Raw genomic sequence first — 14,416 nt, 5'->3', positions numbered from 1 at the left:
GGCTGGGACAGACATTGCATAAACCGGTATGACCCAAATCAGTTAAATCTGATACTATGTTCAAACAGGCTTATCTCAAACAAGTTTCAGCCATTTTCAAATTGGTTTATGTGCGCTGAATATCTATTCTGTTATAGGTTTAAACAAGTTTCTGATCACTTAAACTAGTGTATGTGGAATGTCTTTTCCTAGCTACAGTCAATAACGTTTGAGATATACCAACTGCAGGAAAGAAAGCACATTAATCTTTGTCATCAGTAGCACCTTCAAAATATGTATACTGAAGAAAATAATCTGATGAAGAAATATTATTTCTGTAGTTCCCTCCATTACTGAGAACAAAGGAAAATTCTTGCCACCTACTGCATTTAGTTGTGAAAATGTTCTCCCTGTTATCACTTATCCTATCTGGATTCCTAAATCTTTATGCTGGTGGTTGAGAAATTTTGCAAAAAGTTCTTATCCTTTCAGATGTTCTTGCACCCCTGTTCTTTGTAGGTTTTCCTAGCAGCCAGTTAAAAAAAACCCAAGGGGATGGGAATAGAAGAAAAAATACTGATCAAATTAATTTATAAGGCCTGCAGTCTCTATCACAATGAAAACCCCTATTCATCCCTTAGGGAAACAGCTTTATGGCTTCTTACAAATGTGAAAAAACAAACAAACAACACTTTACTTTCAGATCAGCGCACCCCTGCACCAGGTGCAGTGCAAGTTTGACCCCCAATGGCTGATTGAATCAGTTCTAGATAAAAGTGCCAAAAAGCCCTGCTGAAGCACCTGATCTATACAGATGCTGGGGAGCCAGATCAAATTAATGTGCTTCCTCTTCCAGTAAAGCACTGCTGGTTCCCCGCCTCTCCCCCCCCCCCCCCCACACACACACACATCTATCAGCAACCTACATAATCAGTAGGATCTGAAAACGTAAGATAAGAAGTTTGCTAATTTTGCTAACCAGTACAGTGACCACAAACAAACAAACTAGGCATTGTGAACTTTTACTAGGTGATGGAAAGTTTTTGTAAACTTTAAAGTGTAACTTCCTTTTCTGGATAAGTTGCCATTAAAATTCTGGAGAAAGCCATAGTGAGCACTCACACAGGTTACATTTTTTGTGCAATCAGCCTGCTGAAAGCATTCTAATGCTGTGCTCTGACACACGTGCATGGCTGCAGAGTGCTTTTAAAGTGGCTGATTAGATGAAAAATTAACCCTCCTCAAATGAAGTATTAGATGAAGGCACTCTGCTTTAGAGTGCCTTAGGAAACTTGTGCTCCCTAGAGTATGTTTATGCATGTTGGGCTGGGCTGATGGAACCCAGTGCTGCCCCCAGGGCTATCAGTGGAGTGAGGGGTAGAGGGAGGCAAAGGGAGGTAGCAGCTCCAAGCTGCCAGCTGGGGTTTGCTGCCTGGCCTTCGCTGTAGTGGGGGTAGAACAGAGCTCCCCCAGTTACCCCAACTGGGGTACTGGGGGGCACCTGGGCTTGGCCCATGAGGTAAGGGGGCTCTGATCCACATCCCAATCCAGCTGGAAGCTCAGTGCTGCTTGCTTCCTTCTCTGTACTTTGCCCAGCATGAGCTGGAGTGGGGCAGGGGGGGTGGGGTGGGTATGGATCAGAGCAGTATGGAGGGCAGAGCTGTGGAGACTGGCAATACAGATAGGCTCAATCTGGGCTGGTGCAGGCAAGCTTGATCCTCCCCCAACCCAACAGAAGAACTGCCTGTTGGGGAGGGAGAGTGGGGGAGGGAGAGGGTGCTCTAACTTAGGGCACTTAATGTAAAGTGCCATGAGTTAGAGTGGGGATCTGAATGTCTGTCTGAACCTAGTGAGAACTCTTGTAGCACCTAGATGCTTTGGACATTGGTGTTGGTGGGTTCAGTTGAACCTCATGAACCTCTAGCCAGCTTTATTGAGAATATGTTAGTTAAAGCCTCCCACTGTTGTTTCTGCTTCCCCTTCCCTTCTTCCCTCTCTAGGCAGCATAGGACTCAAGCCTTGGATTCAGATACCCTAATTCAGGTATACAAAGAACTGTCAAATTTTAAATTGCGGTTGATTTGTTTTTGCTCTGGTTAGCCATAATAAGTCTACCTTTTACCAGGGTAGACTGGTACCATAATTATAACTTGTTGCCTATGGACAACTATTGTCTATTCTCTGGCCAGTTGCTTTTTAATATATTCCGTTTTCACTGAGAGGATTTTTTATAAATATATATCTGGAACTTTAGAATACTATCTAATTCTAGAAAGCAATCAGACTTTCTTTCATTATATTCAAACTTGAGCAATTTTGGTAATCAAAGTTGTGCTAATCAATACAGTGATGCATACTGAGGCAGATTAAAAAAAGAACTCTTTCTATAAATCAGGTGAAGTGCCTGTTGCAGTAGATAAACTGTTAAATCCAAAGAAGACTAAAAGAGTAATGTTAAAAAAAACTTTTTTGAACAATAAAGTTTGGGCCACAGGACTTAACAAATAGTCATTAAAGACTGCATATATTTTTGACTGAAAAGCCATATTTTTGCAAACAGCTTCAGCAGGAACCTTTTTTTTGTCATTACTAGTAATTAAATTTTGTGACTTTGCATGTGTGTTGTCACATTACATTGCCCTGTACTTACTAGCACTGTCTTTGCGCATTTTTGTTTACTTCTCATGCATTCATCCAAAGCTGGAACAGTTTTATATTTTACGTATAATTAACTGACATTGCCTTACTAACAAATTTATGTCAGAGATTTTCCATTTCTGATAGTTTTTTTGATTATGAAGTAGATCACACAAAACTTTTTCAAAAGTACATTTTTATCATTATTTGGGATATTTTAAATGATATTTAAAATAAACCCACATAGAAATTCATTTCTGAAAGGTAAATAGCTTCTGAATTTTGAACTGTAATTATTAGTCATGTTCCAAGAAAACATAATGTTTCACTGAACTGCTGTTGTGTATCAAAACTATTCCTTGAACTAAAGGTCAGATTTTTAAAGGTATATAAATGCTAAAGGCTCAGAGAAGTGGCCTGTGGTTCTTGTCAGAGTTAAAAAAAAATATATATATAGTAAAAGCTTTGTTATCCGGCATCCATGGGGGATGGGGGGTGCCGGATAACAAAATATGCTGGTAAACAGGCAAAGACGCCGCTTCTCCCTCCGTGTCCAGGGTGTCGCCGCACCTCCTGTAGTATCGCTGACCCTCCCACAGGCCCTGAGGGACAGGGAGGGGGGGCCCTGTGCAGCCTGCTATGCCCTGGGCTATGAGGGCTCAGCAGCGCAGGCTGCCTTGTCCCAGGCCGTGGGGGCTCGGAGAAACCAGAAGTGCCATAGTGGGCACTTCTGGTTTCACTTTATCTTATAAGTCAGCATGCCGGTTAATAAAACATGCTGGCTTATAAGGTGCCAGTTAACGGAGCTTTTACTGTATCTATGTCTGTATAATTATACCCATTTGTATATACCTGATTAGCTGTGGGTTCCCAGCCTTGTGTGACCAAATGTGCCTTTGGGGTTGGGAGCCAAAGTCAGCTGATGAGGGAGGCTGGGTCAGCTGATGGGACTCCCAGCCATGGAGGCACACCTGGCCACACATTCAATTAATGGCATGATAGGAATGAACTATGAGTTATTCCACTTTTTTTGTGGTTTATTCCTCATTTTATTATGCCATTGAATGAACTGACTGAATATGTGACCAGATTGCATGTTAACACAACAATTGACTGGTTAATCACATCCTAAGTGACTGGGGCCTTAGGCATGTACTTTTTTTATATATATAATTGCATTTCACCCTGTCTGTTTAGGACAGGGGCAGGCAATTATTTTGGCTGGAGAGCCACTTAATGAGTTTTGGTGAGCTGTTGAGGGCTGCAAGGGTAGTTCTGCCCCTTGACAGGTGCCCTGCCCCTGGGTCAACATCTTGGGACCAGAAGTCCTGCCCCTAACCCCTGACCTTTGTCACTGGAAGTCCCTTCCCTTGCCCCCGAGAAGTACTCCTTTTGGGTGGGTGAGGGGGTTGCCATCTTAGAACCAGAAAAAAACCAAATCATACACTAAAAGTCAAACACCTACTATGACGTATTTCATAGATTCATAGATTTTAAGGCCAGAAGTGACCTCAGAAGATCATTGAGTCCAGCCCCCTGCATCAAGCAGGCAAGGTAACTGGGGGTCAGGTGACCCCACCAAGGTGACTGCCTAGTCTCCACTTGAAGATTTCCAGGATAGGTGATTGCACCACCTCTGGAGGGAGCTTATTCCACAGTCTGGATACCTTGACTGTGAAGTTTTTCCTAATGTTGAGCCTGAATTGATCTTCCAGGAGTTTGTGGCCATTATTCCTGGTTTTCCCCTCGGGTGCCCTGGTGAACAGTTGCTCACCAAGCCCTTGATGTACTTCACTAGTGTAGTGGTAAGCTGCTACCAGGTCCCCTCTCAGCCTTCTTTTTGTCATGATATTTTTGTCACATTTTGTGTTTGTGTACTGTGTATAGAGGTTATTGCATAATAACTCGAAAATAAAGTCTTTTGTATATTATGTGTTGGGTGTAGTTCAGGGTGTGTGTGTGTGTGTGTGTGTGTGTGTGTGGTGGAGTGTGAGGTGTTGTGAGGGGATGTGGCTGTGTCTGGGGGTCAATAGGTATGGCAGCAAAGATCGTGCTGCCAGAGCAGAAAAGAATGAGAAGTGCTGGGGTGAGTGCCCTGAGCACAAGTACTCACTGAAGAACTTGACAGGAGCCAAGGAGCAGGACGCGCGGAGAGCAGGAACACCCTATTTTATCAGTTCCTGCCGGTTCTGGTTGGCCAGGCACGGGACTGGGAACACTCAAAAACTGCATCCTGCAGCAACCAGAAGAGGAGATGAAAGTGAAAGTAAGGCAGAGCCAGACTGGCAGACATGGAGGAAACTCCGTGAAGAGAAATCTCTACGCTAAAAGAAGGATAGTAAACACCACCCTGGGAGGGGTACAGGGACAAAAGCAAGGAGCTTTCTCCCTTTGAGACTTGGAGGAGTCTCAACACTTACCTGAAGTAAGGAGTCTAGAGAGGTGACTGACAGGACCCAGCAGCAAGCAACCATCACAACGCTGAGCCTGCGTTAGAAGAAGACATGAAAACTGTGAGGGTACTGCAGGCAGGAACTCTTGTGCAAACAGACACTCTGAGCCCTGCAGCCCTCTGAGACCCACATCTGTACCCAGAAAAGAGTGGCTTGTCTGTATCCGGCCAGTAACTGTCAGCTTACTGAGCATATTTAATAAGGATAACAGCTGAGTAGGGTGGCTAGCCTCCCTCCTCCTTTTTTTCCTTTTTACAGCAAGTCATGGCAGGAGAGATTGGGTGGATAAGCCAGAAAAAAAAGAACCCTCCCATAAACATTGGCTGTAGCATCATAAAGACACAAGCCCCAGAGAGCTCCTATCCACCCATCACGTGAGTCACATTGGGTAGGAACACTCTCACAATAGGGTATGTTGGGGGTATGTATATATGGGGAGGTTGTGGGGACAGGATGTGTGTGTGTGGCATTTGTGGTGTGTGAGCGAGTGTGTGTGGACCCTTCATGTACTCCCCCCATGGTGTACAGCCCTTAACACCAACAGCAGCAGCAGTAGGCGGGGACGCTCAGGGTGCTTGTGTCCCATGCAGGTGCTGCTGCCCTGCAGTGCATGGCTCTGGCCAGTACTGCAAGTGGTGGCGAGACGTGCAGCTTGGCCAGCCTGCCTCTACCATGTGGGGCTCTGTGCAGCACACCTGCAGCTGCACGCCACCAAGGGAAGCCCTGCTGCCACTTCCCTACCTGGTGCTTGCAGCGAGCAGATTGCCAGGAAAGCTAAGCAGGTTCCCCAGTAGTTGCAGTAGTGGCAGCAGCAGCCCTGCCCTAAAGCAGTGTTCTGACTGAGCCAGGCCCATCCGCCCATGAGGCACATGGGCTGGCTGGGGTAGAATTAGTTGGTGGGAACCTGCAGGCTGGATGAAATTGTCAGGAGGGCTGGATGTGGCCCTGGGCTGTATTTTCCCTGCTCCTGGTTTAGGATATAATGTGAGCATATGCATGGTTATGTGCAGTATGGTCTGAGTAGTGTGTTTAATATTAATAACATGAATACTCTTATTGCATAGGATTAAAGTAAAATAGCAGATGATCTATTCTGCTGAATTAACAAGTTTTTTTATGAAGTTAAGTTTTATAGTATTTGATCTCTGCAAAGGAATAGTCAATGGATAGAAATATATAACACTTTCTATGGATTGAAATTAGTAGACCACCCTTTTTACAGGAGCTCTTGCTATAGGCAGTGAATTATCTAGCAAACTAATTTTACAAGCTATGTTTCTTTCGTTTTACAGAACTGATATCTTTACTTGCAAGGCAAAGACTTGACTTTTCATCTTCTATCTTTTAAAACCCTCTGAAAGCTGAACCTCTGTGTGATCCTCTGATGGATTGTTCAGATCTGCAAATGAGTCACATGTGTGAGACTCCATTTACTTGGTCTTGTAAACCAAGAATAAAGGGTAAATTTGATCTCAGGAAGAGTACTTTTATAAATAGAAACCTTTAGTATAGAAATTATATTTCAACTCCCTTTGCCTCCCCAAAAATATTAAAACTCTGAGTTTAGCTCAGGATACTTTTCATTTTCTTAAGTAGACAACTAGAAAGTTATAAAATATTCTTGTAGAATTTATTTATTCCCTAATTTTAAGTCAGTAAACAAGCAGACCAAATTATAATCATAGCATAATGGAGACTAAAGTGATTTTGAAGATGATAGTTTGGAGTCAACTGAACTGAGTTTAATAAATATTTTAAACTTCAAATATTCATTCACTCTTCCATGCCCTCATTAAAATTTCATGAATCCTAGCGATTCTTAATATTTATATAAAATTGGTTGCTGAATTTGACTGGACATGTTTCAAAAAGAATGTTTCAAGTTTAAAGGTAATTTTTAATATTTTTTGATGCATTGAAAATAAACTGCAAGGATCTAGGTTAGGTTTTTCTGCTAAAAATGTTTTAAGGTCCTGATCTTACAGACCCCTAAATTTTAAATTTTACTTCTATTAATTCGTTAGCCTACCCATGGTAGTAAAAAGCTAACTGTGTGTGTTTGCAACACCAGGGTTTAGATGACGTAGTCCTGTTTGAAAATAATATTTAATTTTCATCTGGGCTATAGGAAATCTCTTTGTGCATGAGTCAAAAATAGATAAAAGGCAACAGTTAGCCCTTCCTGCTAGACTCTCTGAGGATCTCATTGCAAACATTAGAGATTCTGTTCATTCCAAAATTGCACTCCAAATATGTTATTGGAAAGATGGACAGAAATAGAAAGGAAAGGCAACTCTGAAGTTGTGAAATGATATGAGTAGGGACCAACTCAAATCACAATATCATGATTTTCACAGAAACTGCAAAAAAACCTCAGCTTTTTGTGCAAATACTGTGGAAAATGGCAGTTTCTGTGGGCAGGGAGCTCCAGTAGGAGCTAGCAGTTGCTTCAGTCCAGCCTCGCAGTTCGCTGGGCAGGGAGGTAGGGTGGAGATGGGGGGAAAAGCTGCCAGCAAGAAGAGAAGAAGCCAAGATGGCAGCTGCCCCCCACTCCCTCTGCTGCTGATTGCCCAGGAGGGCTGCCAATCATTGGCAAGGAGTGGGGCAGCAATGAAGGACAGCCCGCTTGGCCAATCAGAGGTGTGGTGTGATAAACCCATGAAAATGGCAGCCGGCACTGTCATCAGCCTGTGAAATTGCCCATCTGCTGCCTCAGTATGGGTAGGTCCCTAGATACGAGTGTGTACTGAGGGAAAGTTAGTAGATAATAATTGCTTACTGAAATCTGATTACAATACTCCTTAATATTCCTAGGGGAATAACTTGACTATATAATATTTACTTCTAGCCAGTTCATCTTCTCTTCTGGGATGGGCTATATGCACTGTTTGCGTAGATGCATGGATGTGCGGATTAAGAATCCTGGTATATCGGAATCATCATAATCTCTTAGGACAGTAAATTGCAAATAACTGCTGACTGTGCACTTTTCTGTTAAAGCATTCGGATCCTTGCAGCAGCATTCAAAGTATGATTTAAGGGTGGATTAGAGTGCACTGAGGCTTAGTGTATACCTGTTTAAAAACTAGAGTGTATTTTGTACTCTCTTTAAAACTGCTATAATGGTTCAGAAACAGGATGTTGTGTGTTTTTGTTGAACCTGTTCTATAAGAGTCCTTATGATTTGTGACCGATTTTATTGGGGAAACCTGTCACAAATCTGTTCCCGTCTTACAAAAGACACTCAAAAGCTGTTTAAGTAACATTGGACCTAATCTATTTAGCTATATTTTATTAATATTCCCTGGGTAGGAAAATTCTATCCTGAATGTGTCCATTTTAGATCTTAGAGTCATTTCTATATTTCTGTGAAATCATGGCCCAGGCAGGTCTGTTTTTGAATCTCTTGGTTTTTTGTCATTTCAAGTCACTATGCTCAACTCTGACATTATTTAAACAGGGCTGAGTTAATTTCCTTTTATTAAAACAAACAATGAAGTCCCCCAGTGAAATTGTAGGGATTTTCTACAAAATGTAATTTTAATCTCTCAAATACCTTGAGTCATTCTCTACCTATGTGGCTACAGTATCATCAGTCCCAGTAGTTAACATATCGTGAGTCAGACACTTCTCCAAATCACCCTAAAAAACCCCCTCATTAAATTATTTTAAAAATATCTTAAATCACCTTTTGGTCTGTCTTTGTATCGCTTTTTCTCGCAGCCAAATATCCATGTGACAATTAATATTGCTGGCTTTCAGATTCTTCTTGATTAGGGTCAATCAGACCTCTGCATCAAGACAAGATGAGTGAGATCAGTCCTCATGATTCTAGACGTTGTCCAAACAGATAATAAAAGATGGTCCCTGCCTTAAGGAGCATATAGTTTAATAAAGTGTACTGATGAGTTTGTAAAAGCAGAAAGGAAGGGTGGTCCCATGCTTAGGGTCATAGCCAATGACTTATGCAATCATGGGTTCTGATTTTGCTTTTGTTAAAGACTGCTTGTGTAAAGTGTTCATAAACAATTTTTCTGAGGAAATTCTGGTATTTTGATTCTTTCCTTTAGATTGGAAGAGGGTAAAAGGCGAAAACATTTTTTATGTAAAAAAATCAAAACAAACAAAATATTTTGATTTAAAAATGTGAGAGCCTTGTTTTTTGTGATTGAAATGAAATGTCAGTTAGACTGAAACCTTTGTTTAGAATTAAAATTCTAAATGTTCCACTTTCCCCAAATGATGCTTTAGACAGAGTTATCAGTGTTAGTGAAATTGGATTTTTCAATGAGAATTTTGGTGAAATCTTTTTTAACCAGTTCTAATGGGGAAGAGTAATATTAACCTCACTAGGCGTGTCCAGACGAGCATGCATGTGCCTCTTGTCCTGTCTCAAACCCCTTTGAGATAGGGCAAGAGGCATGTGCGGAAATGAAAAAATGTTCCTTGCACTGCAAGTTTGCAACACAGGGAGAAAATTAGACCCCTGGATATCCAGGGTTCTAAAAAACCCAAAGTTTAGAAAAGTGGGGCAGGGCACGGTCCCAGACGGTGCCCTGAGGCAACCGGAGCCTGGGTCCTCCACGAAGATGGTCTGGCTGCCAGAGCATCTCTATGGTTGGCCCCTCGCCCTGGTGCTCAACATGTGGCCTGCCAGGCCACATGTTGAGCACCAGGGCTCCAGAGCCTGCAAGTAAGGGGTTGGGGGGGGCTGGAGGAGGTGGGGAGGGCAATGGGGGGACCCCTGCTGGTCCTGCCTGCTCCCCCAGTCCCCCTGACCCCTGCTCTAGCTGGCCTCACCCCCCACCAGCCCTCCCTCCCCCCAATCACTTCCCTGCCCAGCCCCTACCCATGCCAGCCTCGTGACCCCCCCAATCACATTCCTGCCTGACCCCTCCCCCTGCCAGCCCCCCAGTCCTCCCAATTACTTCCCTGCCTGGCCCCTCCCCCTGCCTGCCCCCCCAAATCCCCCTAAACACCACCCTGTCCGGCCCCATCCTGCCCAGACCCCCAAACCCGCCTGATCCCTACCCCCCGATAGTGTAACCCTAACCCCCCCCAAAAAACCTATCACTTACTGGCAGTTCAGCTGCCATCTGTCTCACTGGGGCTCCGCCCGCACAGCACGGAGCAGAGGGACAGTCCCAGTGGCTCCAGCCTGGGCCCTTCTGTCCCCTGCTGCCCAGAGGGCTCTGCCAGGAGGCCCTGGACCCCCCCCACCCCTGCTTCTAGGGTATGTAGAGGCTTTTTTTCCCCCCATTTTTTCTTTTTTTTCCTTTAAAGTGATGGTGCCTGGGGTTGGGGGGACAGCCATAGGGACCTGGGGGTGCAAGTGGGGGGTGGGATCAGGTGGGGCAGCCATCAGGGGGCTGCAGCAGCTGGTGGGGGATGGGGCCAGGTGGGGCACTAATTGGGGGACTGGGGTGTGGCATGTGGGCCTTGCAGGGGGGGATGGTAGCCCCTGTTGGAGGCCATAGCCCCTGTGTGGGGGCTGTAACCCCATGTTGGGGGGCTGTAGCCCTTGTATGGGGGCTGAATCTCCTGCTGGGGGCCATAGCCCCTGTGTGTGGGCAGCAAAATATATATTCATGAAACATGTATTTAGAGTTCACTTTATTATTACAATAAGAGACATGCTTTAACACTGTAGATATATCAATAAAACATTGTCCAATTGACCATTGTCGGTGTCTCACTCACTCTCTCTTTATAGTGGTTTTTTGTTTTACCTGTTGAGGAACATGGATTTTGGGGTATTTCCCAGAGTGACTTTGGGATTTTTTTTATCAGGGATTTTTCAGTTTTCCAATGTGGAACACCAGAATTTCTGCTAGGGAGGCCAGTGGCAGGATCCTGCCTGCTCAGAGCTGGCACCTTGGACCCATCTGGCTGTGGCTGACCTCCTAGCCAAATGGGGCCACGAGGACATGCTTTGACAGTTCAAAGCAGGCCACCACACCTGGAACATCTTCTGGGTGATAGCTGCCCCGATGGCTGAGTAGGGGGCACACATGGCAGTAGTGCCATACAGATGCCAACTCTGCAGCCACAACCCATTGGCAGCTGGCCCAGAGGGTCACAAGCCTCTATTGGCTGTGCAGTCCCCATCCACATCTGGCAGGTGCACAGCAGGTCACAGCCAGGCAGCAGCCCCCACTGCCAGACTGCTGCATTGGGTAGAGGGTACAGGGAACTCTCAGGGCTGCTTCAGCAGTCCAGCTGGCACAAGGGGTAGTCCCCAGGTACCAATTGGCTGGGCCTCAGAAGCTCCTGAGTGTGAGTAGCCCTGAGCTACTTGCCAGGGAGGCTTTTTATACTGCTGGGGACAGCACAGGTGCTGGCCCCGGGCTCTAGCTCCCCTTGGCTGCTGATCCAGGAGGAGCCAGGCAGAGTTATTTTGCCCCAAGTGACACAATTTCCTCCACAACAAAGTGCATATCCAAGCACGTGCACTGAGGCAAAAAGCCCTGGCTCAAATTTGCACTGTTTCCATTTGAGCTGCTGCAAGCGCACATGCTTGCATGTGTGGCCACACCCACTGGCTGCATCTACACATGTCCCTAGGGTGCCATTGTTACTATGTTGTCATTTAGTACTTTCTTTTGGAAATACTAAGTCATGGCACAATAAAAGCCTGTACTGCGCCATGTTTGTGGCGCATGGTTATTTTTAGCAGCTACATTGACATAGCAATGTGCTATAGCAAGGGGGCATATTGCTATGGCAATGTAGCTGCGTTGTCATGGTCTGCACCTGCTGACTATGTTGCTGTAGTGTCTCGTGTATGTTTTGAAGTTTAGATTTTAAGGTAGAGTCAGCATACTAGTTTGTTTTAAAAAGCACCTAACACAATAGGGTTGTGTTCTTCGTTAGTCCTGAGATACTATAGTACTAGTAGTAAAATATAGAAGTAACATAGCTATGAACTTAGAATCTAGATTCTTTCTTATGCAAGTTGGTTCAGGTATTCACTCAACTGGAACAACTTTAATCCATACTAAAATGGGAAGTACTCCAATTGATTGTGTTAGAGAAATTCTATAATTTGTACTAAAGAATTGAGGCACCATTAGTGTTAAGGTTATGTTTTGGAGGACAAGACTTGCTTTCTGAGAAAATGAGTTTATTATATCAGTAGATTTATTTGTTAAATCATTTTTTTTTTAAATGAAGGAAAAATCTTTCATATTACTGTGAATCCCAAATATGTCTTATTCTTAAAAAAGAGAGCTCCCAATAACCAAGATGCAAACATTAACAGTGTAACAGATTATGCCAAACATGTAAAATTAAAAAAATGTTACAGTATATAAAAATTATTATTGTTTTGATTTTTTTGGGTAGCGTATATACAGGCAATAATAGCTCAAAATAGAGTCTTACTTTTGTAAATATGTTTGAGATGGTGTATGGGGGTGTGTGAGAAGGGGGCATGTAGGTGTATATGTGGGGGTAGCTGTGTGGGTGTGTATGGCAAGGAGGGTATATGTGTGGGGGGTGAGTGGGGGGCTGCCCATGTGCTAGGTCCTAGGAGCTAGCTGAGGGTGGGGGAAAGGGGACTGAGTGGGGCAGGAGGCATGTACAGCAGAGCTTGCCTGGGTTTTATCCCACCAATCTGGCCCATGGCTGCCCTGTGGCACTTTGCATGTGGCCGAGCCTTGCCTGCTCCCACTCAGGGTAGTCCATGCTGTGCCACCCCTCCCCTGCACCTGCAAGACAGCACAGCCCTGGTCCTGGCTAGTGCACAGTTTTCCAGCAGGGCTGCTGCCACTGCCACCACAGCCACCTGGGTACTGCTTGGAACATCCTTCTCCCGACTTTGATTGACTCCTGTGTGCAGCAGATAGCATGGGGAAGCTCTGGGGATGTGTGCTGGGCAGCAGATGCCCAGCCAGGTGAGGGGAAGCTGCAGCCAGGTGGCTTCTGCTCCAGATGGGGCTCCAGCTCCTAGCTGCCTTCCACTCACTCAGCCACCTATAGGTAGCTACTCATTATGCTGGGCAGGTGGAGTGGGTGGAAGGTATCTAGAAGCTGGAAGCCTGGCTGCAGTTCCTACCACTCTCCACCTTGTTTGTATATCTGCTGCCTGGCATGCTCCCCATGGCTTTCCTGTGTTACCTTCTGCCCAGTGTAGCACAGCAGGGGCAGGAGGAGCTGCCAGAGGTGGGGGAAGCTGAGCAGTACTTGGGCAGCTGCAGCTGCACTGGGAGTAGCCCCACTGGGAAGCTGTGTGCACTGGCTGGGGCTGGGGCTATAGGTGAGTGTGGGCTGGAGCTCAGCACGGGCTGCCTTGGGCAGGAACAAGCAGGTCTTGGCCCCATGTGGAGCGCTTCAGGGGCCATCGTGGGCTGGATACACTAAGTTGGTAGGTGCCTGCCTGTGGGCTGGATACAGTCAGTTGGCAGACCATATTTTGCCCACCCCTGCCCTTAAACTCACACTGAGATGCTGGGAGAAGCTCTTCAGCAAGTGAAGGGAGATGGTTCAGGAGAGTTCTTGCAATGATTTTTCCTGGTGGTGAACAGCAAAGGCGATCCTCTGTAATCTCCACAGTTGGACCCGTCTCCCTCCTTGAAGACTGTCATGATCATAGTGTCCCTGTGGTCATCCGGGATTTCCTCCTCATTCCAGATCCTTAAGATGAGAGCATGGAGCTATGGTGTGAGCTCCTTTTCTTCATGCTTGAAGATTTCAATGGGGATTCCATTAGACCCAGATATCTTGTTGTTCTTTATGTGTTTGATGGCTTTCCTCATGCCATCAAGGTTGAGGGATTCTAAGATCATCTCTGACTGGGTGTTGTAGGATGGAGTTGAGAACACTGTCATCAACAACAGTCTTTCAGTTGTGAAAGTCTTCAAAATACTTTTTCCAATGGACCTTGATGGATCCCCTTTCTTTGATCTAGGTCTCTTCCATCCCTAGTTTTCAAGGGGTTGGTCCCCGAGTGCTTGGATCATAAATGGCTTTGGTGGCACTGAAAAAACTGCATATTGTAGATGTCAGTGAGATACTGAATCTCCTTCACCTTGTCTTCCCACCATCTGTTCTTCATATCACAGGTCCTTCTTTGGACCTCTGCCTTGGTTTGTTGGTGATTCAGTTTCTTTTGCTTGGAGTTGGTGTCATTTTGCCAAGCACAAAAGGCCTTGCACTTATGGTTGATCAACTCTTGGATCTTTTGGTTGTTCTCATTAAACCAGTCTTGATGTTTCCTGGTAGATAATCCAAGGGTCTCTTCACAAGTGCTGATGATGGTGCCCTGGAGGGCACCCCAAATGCTGATGACATTCTCCCATTATTGTTGATTGGAATTCACCAGGTCTTTGTTGGCCTCATCTCAGATG

At 45.1% G+C, this 14,416-nt stretch overlaps 1 protein-coding gene across 3 annotated transcripts in view; it reads left to right on the top strand.

Moving 5' to 3' along the window:
- Nucleotides 1-14,416, top strand: part of PRKG1 (protein kinase cGMP-dependent 1) — a 1,124,099-nt gene that overhangs the window by 318,965 nt on the left and 790,718 nt on the right. The window lies entirely within an intron of this gene.

The sequence above is a fragment of the Alligator mississippiensis genome, chromosome 6 (genome assembly GCF_030867095.1).
Source record: "Alligator mississippiensis isolate rAllMis1 chromosome 6, rAllMis1, whole genome shotgun sequence".
Lineage (NCBI taxonomy): Eukaryota > Metazoa > Chordata > Crocodylia > Alligatoridae > Alligator > Alligator mississippiensis.
This window is presented reverse-complemented; position numbering and strand designations above follow the sequence as displayed.